An 11,516-nucleotide genomic window follows, 5' to 3' on the forward strand; every position below is an offset into this window, starting at 1 on the left:
CTTTAAAAATAAGAGTAGAGAAATAAATGAGAAACGTTTAAAAATATCATAATTACTTACTGTGAGAGGTTCATACCTTACAGGAATAAAAAGGTAGTAATTGGAGAAAACCAGTGTGGCTCAATAAAGATGTACATAAAGCAGGCAATAAACAGCAAAAATAGAGCGTTTAAACTACTAAAACAAGAAGAAGAAGCACTAAAAACCTAGAAGGAAAAAAATTTATCATTTAAAAAATTAGATAAAGGCCGCCTGCAGACGGGCGGGTTGGATCCGGCTGTGAGGATTCTCGCCGCGGGACCCGACCCGAGCGCCTGCAGAGAGCGGCGCATACTCACCCGCGCTCGCGGCGCATGCACAGACTGGAGCCGACGGCGGGTGAGTGACATTTCTGTGCGGGGCTCTGCGAGCCCTGCACAGAAATAGAGCATGCTGCGATTTGTTTGCCGCGCGATATTTTGCAGCCGTTTGCATAGGATTGCGTTTGTTAACGCAATCCTATGGCAGCTTTCAGCGGCGGAAATTCCGCCGCGGAATTTCCGCTCGTGTGCAGGCGCCCAAAAGCAGGAAAGACGGAGACAGAGAGACTTATTGCCACAGAGAACAAAACTAACTACATAAATAGTAAAAAGATTAATACTAATAGAGTTGGCCCTTTAATAAATAATGTATGAGAGATTGTAGAGGGCGATGAGGAGAAAACAAATCTATTAAATGGCTTTTTTTCCAGTGTATTCACAGAGGGAAATGAAATGTCAGATGAGATGAAGAGTGATAAAATAAACTCTCCACTAAATGTTACAGTCTAACCCAGGAGGAAGTGCAGAGCCGTCTTAAAAAGATGAAAATAGACAAATCGTCGGGTCCTGATGGCATGCACTCCCAGATTTAAAGGGAGTTAAGTCATGTGATAGACAGACCCTTGTTTCTTATATAATATACATAACATGATAGGCTGAATGAAGACAATGTCCATCTAGTTCAGCCTATTTCAACCCCCTAGTTGATCCAGAGGAAGGCAAAAACCACAAGAGGCAGAAGCCAATGTACCGCATTTGGGGGAAAATTCCTTCCCGACTCCATAATGGCAATCAGAATAATCCCTGGATCAACCTTGATAGTTCCTACCTGACTGTAAGACCCGGAACTACAAACCCGCTGGTCACTTAATGTCTATATCCTGTAATATCCTTCCACTCGAGAAAGACATCTAGTTCCCTCTTAAACCCCTCTATGTACTTTGCCATCACCACGTCCTCAGGCAGAGAGTTCCACAGTCTAGCTGCTCTTACAGTAAAGAACCCTTATCTGTGTTGGTGATGAAACCTGCTTTCTTCTAGACATAGAGGATGCCCTCTTGTTACCGTCTCAGTCCTGGGTATAAACAGATCATGGGAGAGATCCTTCTATCGTCCACTCATGTACTTATACATAGTTATTTGTTCGCCCCTTAGCCATCTTGTTTCCAGGGTAAATAATCCCAATTTGGATAGCCTCTCTGGGTATTCCAGGCCTCTCATTCCGTTTATTAATTTAGTTGTCCTTCTTTGAACCCCCTCAAGCACTGCAACATCCTTCCTGAGCATCGGTGACCAGAACTGTGCGCAGTATTCCATGTGGGGCCTGACAAGTGTCTCATATAGTGGGAGGATAATGTTCTCGTCCTTCGCCCCTATACCTCTTTTAATGCACCCCAAGACTTTATTAGCTTTTGCTGCAGCTGACTGGCATTGGTTACTCCAGTTTAGTCTACAATCCACTAATACCCCCAGGTCTTTTTCCATCTCCCTTTTCCCTAGCAGTACCCCATTTAGTGTATATTGGTGACATCCGTTTCTCCTGCCCATGTGCATAACCTTACATTTATCCACATTAAACTTCATTTGCCATTTTTCTGCCCCAGCCCCCAGCTTATCTAGGTCCGTTTGTAGCTGCACATTGTCCTCCGTTGCATTAATTATCTTGTATAATTTTGTGTCATCTGCAAATATTGATATTTTACTGTGCAGCCCCTCTATCAGGTCGTTGATAAATATATTGAACAGAATGGGTCCCAATACTGAGCCCTGTGGCACCCCACTAGCGAGAGTGGCCCAATCAGAGAACAAATTATTTATTACAACCCTCTGCTTTCTATCTCTGAGCCAGTTTTTACCCAACCCGAGCTGTCTCATTTTATATATCAGCCTATTATGTGGCACGGTATCAAATGCTTTAGAGAAGTCCAGATATATGAGATCAATAGACTCTCCCAGGTCCAGCTTAAGGGTGCGTTCACACGAACGTATATCGGCTCGGTTTTCACGCCGAGCCGATATACGTTGTCCTCGTGTGCAGAGGGGGGAGGATGGAAGAGCCAGGGCCAGGAACTGTGCTCCCGCCCCCTCTCTGCCTCCTCTCCGCCCCTCTGCACTATTTGCAATGGGGAGAAGCGGGGCGGGGCGGGGCTAATTCCCGGCCCATAGCCACGCCCCCCATCCTGCCTCCTCTCATTGCAAATAGCGCAGAGGGGCGGAGAGGAGGCAGAGAGGGGGCGGGAGCTCAGTTCCTGGCCCTGGCTCTTCCATCCTCCCCCCTCTGCACACGAGGACAACGTATATCGGCTCGGCGTGAAAACCGAGCCGATATACGTTCGTGTGAATGCACCCTTAAACTTACTTCCTCGTAGAAGCTGATCAGATTGGTCTGACATGATCGACCCCTCATGAACCCATGCTGGTGAGAGGTTACTCCATTGTTCTCCTTGAGGTACTCCAGGATGGCATCTCTCAGAAATCCCTTGAATATTTTTCCAGTTATTGAAGTGAGACTTACTGGTCTGTAGTTAACAGGCTCTCTTTTGGACCCCTTTTTGTAAATTGGAACCTTGTTGGCAATGCGCCAATCCAATGATACAACCCCGGTCTTGATAGTGTCCATGAATATAAGAAATAGCGATCTAGCTGTCACATCACTTAGTTCCCCTAGAACCCTTGGGTGTATTCCATCTGGACCCTGCGATTTATCGATTTTAATTCTCTTTAACCAGCTCAGCACTTCCTCTTGTGTTAGGTATGCAATATGTAGTGGGGGGTTCGTTTTATTCCCCTGCATCTCTTGTGACATTTCCTTTTCGTTCGTGAATACACTGGAAAAGAAACCATTTAAGAAATTTGCCTTCCCCCCCATCGTTTTTTATCATTTCTCCTGCATTATTTGTTAAAGGGCCAGCGCTCTCAGTGCAAATCCGTTTGCTGTTAATATAGTTGAAGAATAGTTTAGGGTTGTTCTTGCTCTCTTTGGCAATCAGTCTTTCTGCCTCCTCCTTAGCAGTCTTGATCTTTCCTACATATTTTGCTTTTTTCCCCATATGATTTTAGTGCTTCTTCGCTTACTTCTTGTTTTAATAGTTTAAACGCTTTCTTTTTTTCGTTTATTGCGCCTCTTACAGTCTTGTCGAGCCACATTGGTTTCCTTCTGCTTGATGTTTTTTTTTTTTTTAAGGGTATGAACTGCTCACATCAGGTAATTAGAATGTTTTTAAACTTTTTCCATTTGTTGTCTGCACTGATATTTTTGAGGATGTTGTCCCAATTAATGTTACTGATAGTAGTTCTGAGCTGATCAAATTTTACTTTACTAAAGTTTGGTTTTTTTGTCGCTCCCTGATAAGGTTTCTTATTGAATGACAGCTGGAAATTAATTATATTGTAGTCACTATTTCCCAAGTGCCCCTCAACCTGCACCCCCATTATTCGGTCTGGTTTGTTGGGTTGTGCCAGTTCAGGACTGGCCTCCCTGATTCTCTTCCCTCTACCCCTCCTTCTGTCACCCAGCTAGCTGCCTGCTCCCCCTGCTCTTCTGTACTACCATGCGCCCCCGCCTCTACCACAGCAAGTGTCTGCTCGGTGAGCAGCAAACTCCTTTCCATGATGTCAATGGCTCTCAGTGTTGCCAGTCGTTCATTCAGATCCAGAATTTGGGCTCCTAAATGTGCGATGAGCATGCATCTTGTGCAACAGTATGCACCCTCGATTGGCTTATCAAGGACCGCATACATTGCACAAGTAGCACACTGGATGACATTATCAGGCATGGAGCTCATCCTAATGGGGATCTACAATTTACTTGTGGAAGTAATGATGTAGTGAAGATTTACTAGATTACACACCTCCGCCCCCGCGCAACCGCTCACACACCTCCGCTAGTGCGCAACTGCTCACACACCTCCGCTTGCTCTCGTTCAATCACCCAATTATGCTTCACTTACACCCCACACACAGACACTTACACTGTTTTTCTACACTTGCACACTCACACTCTTGCACCCCCTCACTTAGTTACAGTCACTTAGACCCCCACACACACACTAAGACACACTTAGTCGTGTTTGTGCTGCAGAGAGAAGGGCAGCAATATTGTCCTGGGCAGTTCGGGAGTCACAGAGGGACAACATCTGAGCATCTGTTCTGGTTGCAGCGGGAGGAATCATCGATGGAGACGACGATGAATGACGTGAATTGTCTCGTGCCGGCTGGTGGGCTCACAGCTCCCATGCAGCCTGGTGAGCATGTCTCTATGTTGGTTTGTCCAATACTAATTTTGCTATTTATTCTGGGGAAGACAATAGTGTTCCAGTGAGGGGGATTCCCATGGAAGGGGGTATTGTCAGGCATCAGGAGGGGGATATACAGGCATTGTCGGGTAGTGTGCGCAATTTATTGGGTCATTGCGAGCAGGGGATGGGGGTAGGGATACCGCTCTATCCATCGCCAGTGGTGGTCATTTTGTCTTCGGGAATGTCGGCTAATTTACAGGATGGGAGGTCCGTTTTGGGTAATCAGCGGGTGTCGACTGTTTTAGCAACTTCGAGGGTAACAGTAGCAGTACAAACGGAGAAGAATGGGGACGAGATTCAGTTAGACGACAAGGCAATAGGGGAAATTTGTGTGCGCTTTGATGGACCGTTGGGGACTCATTTAAAGAAGGAAGTTAAAGGGGTTGTCCCGAGGCAGCAAGTGGGTCTATACACTTCTGCATGGCCATAATAATGCACTTTGTAATGTACATTGTGCATTAATTATGAGCCATACAGAAGTTATAAAAAGTTTTATACTTACCTGCTCCGTTGCTGGCGTCCTCGTCTCCATGGTGCCGACTAATTTTCGCCCTCCGATGGCCAAATTAGCCGCGCTTGCGCAGTCCGGGTCTTCTTCTTTTCTGAATGGGGCTCCGTGTAGCTCCGTGTAGCTCCGCCCCGTCACGTGCCGATTCCAGCCAATCAGGAGGCTGGAATCGGCAATGGACCGCACAGAAGCCCTGCGGTCCATGGAGACAGAGGATCCCGGCGGCCATCTTCAGCAGGTGAGTATGAAGACGCCGGACCGCCGGGATTCAGGTAAGCGCTGTGCGGGTGGTTTTTTTAACCCCTGCATCGGGGTTGTCTCGCGCCGAACGGGGGGGGGGGGGTTTAAAAAAAAAAAAAAACGTTTCGGCGCGGGACAACCCCTTTAAAGAAAAGGTGTGGTGTCAAGATTTTTTCACTTTTTATTTTGGAAAAAATCAATTTGGATAAGGGAAAGGAGTTTGGTTTATGATTGAGGGTGATGGCTCCTGCTCGTTACTGGTATCCCTTTCAGGGTGAAGCCGGTTCCACCGTCTCAGTTAGCGACACTGGTAATGGGCAACAGTCAGGACAGGCTACGGAAAAAAAGCCAGGGGTATATTGGCTGTTCAACGAGGTAAAGTGCAAATTTGTATCTACGTGCCGATTCAAGCACGTTTGCTTGGTATGCTACGGTATGATGCACAGTTCTTCCTGTTGCTTCAAGCAAGAAAAAGGCAAAGACAGTGGGCGCACTGAAAAAAGGGATGACGCCGGTGAATCTTCAAAGTATGGTCGCTTATCAAATTAGGTACTCAAATTTGGATAAACCGCAGATGTTGTTTGGGGGTTTTAAGGGAGGTTTTCAGATCCCTCCTCTGGCACACCAGGTCCCTTTTTCGATCAAGAATTTGAAATTGGCTGTTCAACACGAGAAGGGAGTTAGGGAAAAATTAAAGAAGGAGGTTAGGTGCGGACGTATGTCGACCCCTTTTTTTACCCCTCCTTAGAGTGACCTTGTTGTTTCCCCATTGGGGGTTGTGCCTAAAAGCGAGCCAAATAAATTTTGTCTGATTCCCCATTTATCGTATGCGAAAGGGGCGTCAGTGAATGATGGTATAGACCCAGAACGTCTTTCGGTGGTTTATACGTCATTTGACGCTGCAGTAAAATGGGTACATACATATGGCACAGGGGCGCTGTTGGCAAAAAACAATATTGAATCAGCTTTTCATTTGCTTCCGGTCCATCCTGACAGTATTCGATTGTTGGGCTGCTATTGGGATGGTCTGTTTTTTGTGGATAGGTGTTTGCTAAAGGGACGTTCGATTTTGTGTGCTATTTGGAGACTTTTAGTTTGTTTCTTGAATGGGTGATTTGTGATAGTGGGGGTCAGTCGGTTTTACATTATTTGGATGATTTTTTGTGCCTTGACCCTGCAAATTCGCCCATTTGTGATTCTCTGTTAACTACAGTGCAATGGGTCGCCAAACATTTTTGTGGCATTTGCCCCTGAAAAACCAGAAGGGCCAATTCCAGTTGCCAGGGAATAAATTAGAATAATTAAGGCAGGACCTTAAAAAGGTGAACAGTTTCAACAAAATTTCCCCTCGAAAATTTGCAGTCATTGTTAGTTAAATTGAACCTTGTGTGTCAAATCATGCCTATGGATCGTGTTTTCAGCCATAAATTGGCACATGCTACAGCAAGGGTAGAATCGGCACATCATTTAATTAGGCTCACAAGGAGATTGAGGCTGATTTAGAGGTGTGACTTACATTTCTCGATAAATATAATGGGAGGTCCTTGTTTATATCTGAGGGGATAGACAGTTTTGATTGCAAACTTTTTACGGATGCAGCTGGTAGTACAGGATTTGGATCATTTTTTCAAAGGCAAGTGGTGGGCAGCTCCCTGGCCTAATAAGTGGAAGTTGGTTTAGTAAAAAATTTGGTGCTGCTGGAGCTGTTTCCAGTTGTGGTGGCGGTGACGTTTGGGGGGAGTGGTTTCGTAACAAAAAGGTTAAAATTCACTGCGACAATCTGGGCGCTGTACAAGCCATTAATTCGGTGTCCGCTCACTCTAGTAGTAGACTTATTGTGCCACCTGGTGTTGTTATGTCTGTGGCTAAATGCATGGGTGGTTGTCATACATGTTCCCGGTGTTGAGAATTCTATTGCTGATGCACTTTCTCGGTTTCAGTGGGAGCGTTTTTGATCACTGGTGCTGGAGGCAGAAATGGACGGGAGGCAGTGCCCTCTTCAACTTTGGAGTCTGGTCGACCTGTGGCGGGTCATCTGATTCAATCGTTGCTGGCGGCGGGCACATGGGCGGCTTATGAGGCTGTGTGGCATGAGTGGGAACAGTGGGTGTAAAACATAGGGGACATAAGTTCAGGTGAGGACAGGACCGGGGCGGTATTGTTGTTAATTGGGGAAGTTTCTATTGGTGGTTGGTCTACGGCAAAAGTTAACCGGGTAATGGTGGTTTTAGACTTTGGTTTGAAAATGCGGGGGATACGGGATGTCACTAAAACATTTCTGGTGAGACAGACCTAGAAAAGCTGTATCCCCTAGTACAAAATGATGGGGGGGGGGGGCAGAGGTCGCTTAGTGGGTTAAGTCCTGCAGTGGTACAAAAAATTGGGTGGTGGAAATCTAGCCATTTTAGGTAATATGTGTGGCCAGAGGAGTGGTTCAGGGGTTTGGACTGAGTTAAATTATGCTACTACATAGGGAAAGGGGGGTGTTTGGATAATGGGAGTTTAGGTTAATTATTTATCTGGAACTGTTGTCCATGGTTTTGTCTGTAACCCCTTCCCTTCCCATGACGTAAGGGTACGTCATGGGAGCAGGGTACTTCCCGCAAAATGATGTACCCTTACGTCATAGGGATAGCACGAGATCATAGCAGACCTCGCGCTATCCCGCAGCGGGAGCCGGCTGTCACTAGTAGCCGGCCTCCTGCTGCGCCACCGCTGTTAACCCCTTCCCTGCCGCGATCCAAGTAGATCGCAGCAGGGAAAGGATTCACAGACGGAGCGCACTGTGACTTCAGCCGGCTCTCGCGATGTTATTGCAGATGCCCGGCTGGTTGCTATGGCAACAGGATGCCAGATACCAGCGTCCTGTATTGCCATTGCCTAAGATTGCTGTAATAAGCTATAAGGAATGGCAGGAGAGAAGTCCTGCCATGCCTTATCGTAGCGATCATCAGTGCTGCAGTGTAAGTCCCTCAGAGGGACACAGATGGTGTAAAAAAAAATCAAAATAATGTACAAAAAGTAAAAATGTAAAAAAAATGTTAAAAAAACATTTTTTTTATGCTTTTTCTCATATTAGCATAAAAAAATGTAAAAAAATCCCATATATTTGGTATCATTGTGTCCATAAAGACCCGTACAATAAATCAAACACGCTTTTAATCCTGCATGGCAAAAAGCGTTTAAAAAAATGCAAAAAAACTGAGGCAATTTTGCTTCCCAAAAAACGCAATAAAAGCGATTAAAAAAAATTATGTACCCCAAAATGGTACCAATAAAAACTACAGCTCGTCTCGCAAAAAATAAGCCCTCAGAGAGCTCCGTCCATGGAAAAATAAAAAAGTTATAGGACTTTGAATGCAGTGATTTCAGAAAAAAATAATAATTTCCAAAAAAAGGGTTTTTATTGTGGAAAAGTGGAAAAACCTAAAAAAAATATAAGAATTTTGGTATTGTTGTAACCGTACCAAACCGCAGAAAAAAATGTATTGTGTCATTTATGCTGCATAATTAACACTTTAAAAAATAATGATCTGGGTAGTCGACCAGCAAGGGAGGTGCGCAGCGACATCCAACACAACTTTCTGAGGTTGAATAGGTTGTTTCCAGGTATGGTCATGGTATGGTCTGCGATACTTCCTAGAAAGTCGTGGAGGATGGCCAGGTCAACCCCTTTTATTTCATTGTGGTTGGGTCTGGTACTTTGGGTAAGGCCAGGGAAGGGATCCTGGGTGGCCTGGATCATTTTTTTTATATTCTAGCCTGGGGGTGGCTAGTGATGTCCCTAAGCCGGGTGTACGGTTGGAGGCAAGCTTCAGTTTTTATGGGTTAATGGTGCCTTCACACTGGCGATAAAATCGCACCATTTCCCAGCGCTGCGACATTGATTTTCGAGGAAGGGCTTGAAATATAAGGCCTTCTCTGAAAGTCCTCTCTAGCTGTAGAGAAAAGTAAAAAAAAAAAAATTAACTCACCTAGAAGAGCCATTTGGCTCTTCTCTCTGGCCCCGGCAGATGTCTTCTGTCTTCTGGAGGCCGGGATTGAAAAATCCCCACCCCCAGAAAGCACTGCCCCTGATTGGCTGAGCACTGTAACCAATCAGAGGCAGCACCCAGGCGTCATTGATTTACAGGTGAGCGCTGCCTGTGATTGATCACAGCGCTCAGTTAATCACAGGCAGCTCTCAGCAATCAATGGACAGATGGCTCTTCTAGGTGAGTTAATTTTTTTTTTTTACTTTTCTTTACAGCTAGAGAAGATTTTCAGGGAAGAACTTATATTTCAAGCCCTTCCCCAAAAATCATCACTGTAGTGCTTGCCTGCAACTCATTGCTTTCATTTAGCCTCATTGAAAGCAATGGATAGCATCGCGGACCTCTGCTACAGCTGTGACAGCTATGGTAGAGGATTCCTTTATCCCCGCAGTCCCCGCGGGGATGAAGGAATTCCCTGCCATAGCTGTCACAGCTGTGTCAGGGGAGCGCAATGTTCTCCCAATGTTTTCAATGGGGCCAGTGCTGCTGGTGCCGGCCCCATTGAAAGCAATGGGCGATAGCGCTGCTTTTTCTTAGCAGTGTGAGTGTGGAATGAAGGGATCGCTAATGAGAATGAAACCATTGAAAATCATTGGTTTCATTTTCATGCGTTTTTATTCACTCTCGCAATGCAAAATAGCATATCACCAGTGTGAAGCCGGCCTTATGGAGGGGGCCAGGAATAGATGTACTCGGCCACTACACAGAAAAGTGGCAAATGACGTTTAACACTGACAAATGTGCGTTTCTGCACATGGGCAGAGAAAATACATGTCACCATTACACACTAAATGGGAAACCACTGGGGAACACTGACATGGAGAAGGAATTGGGGGTTTAGTTAACAGTCACACTCCTGGGTATAATAAATGATGAGAGAGATCTCTGTATTTTCCCCTGATATATAATACATAGGTATTAGGTCGCCCCTTAGCCATTTTTTTCTAAACTAAATTACCCCAATTTTGATAACCTCTCTGGGTATTGTAGTCCGCCCATTCCACTTATTGCTTTAGTTGCCACCTTTGTACCGGCTCAAGCTCTGATATGTCCTTCTTGAGTACCAGTGCTCAAGAACGGTCCACAATATTCCATGTGTGATCTGACCAGTGACTTGTAAAGAGGAAGAACAATGTTCTCATCATGTGACCCTAGACCTCTTTTGATGCACCCCATGATCCTATTTGCCTTGGCAGCAGCTGCCTGACACTGGTTGCTTCAGTTAAGCTTACAGGTAACTAAAACCCATAAGTCTTTTTCCATGTCAGTGTCCCCAGTGGTTTCCCATTTAGTGTGTAATGCTGACATGTATTCCCTCTGCCCATGTGCAGAACCTTACATTTATGGATATGCAGAGGAGACCTGACAAAAGCCTCTGTCTGCCACGCAACTCAGTCTATTAGGCCCTGCCTCTGTTTGGGTCTAATTTGCTGCTGTCATAGGCTTAGCAAATTGCACTACAGTACTAAATAATGTGGTGTACTATCCTAGTGATTAAACAATTGCATCTTCAAGTCCCCTCGAGGGACTAAAAAATGTTGTCCAAAAAGCTCAATAAAGCTTAATTTAAATTTTAATAAGTCCAATTAAAAAATAAATATGTATTTTCCCCACAAAAACTCGTTTTAAATAAATAAAACACCAATTCGTAACGGCCCAAACAATTACTAAATTTTGTTTTTCATCCCGCATGCTGAACGCTGTAAAAATAATTTTAAAAGTAACGCCAGGATTGTTGTTTTTCTTTTGCTCGTCTCCCAAAAAGCATAATAAAAAGTAATCCAAAAGTCACATGTACCTCAAAGTGTTACCAATAAAAGCTACAACTCTTCCTGCATAAACACGAGCCTGTTGCCGGAAAAATTAAAAGTGTTATTTGTCTTAGGCCTTAGTCAGACGGGCGTTTTTTCGCGCGATTTGCGGATCGCATGACGGATGCGCATCCGCTAATCGCGTGACCGGTGCGCGCAAGTCGCCCGCAAATCACCCAAAAAACTGCTCCTAGCCGCGTTTCATTAGAAATAGGCCGGAGCTGTCCAGCGCATTGCATTCAATGGAGATGGCAATAGAGCCCGCTCCATTTAAAACAATGCGCTGCGGGCGAGCCCGGGATGAATTGTCGGAAAGGGCTTAAATA

This window comes from Eleutherodactylus coqui, chromosome 2, assembly GCF_035609145.1.
Source record: "Eleutherodactylus coqui strain aEleCoq1 chromosome 2, aEleCoq1.hap1, whole genome shotgun sequence".
Taxonomy (NCBI): Eukaryota; Metazoa; Chordata; class Amphibia; order Anura; family Eleutherodactylidae; genus Eleutherodactylus; species Eleutherodactylus coqui.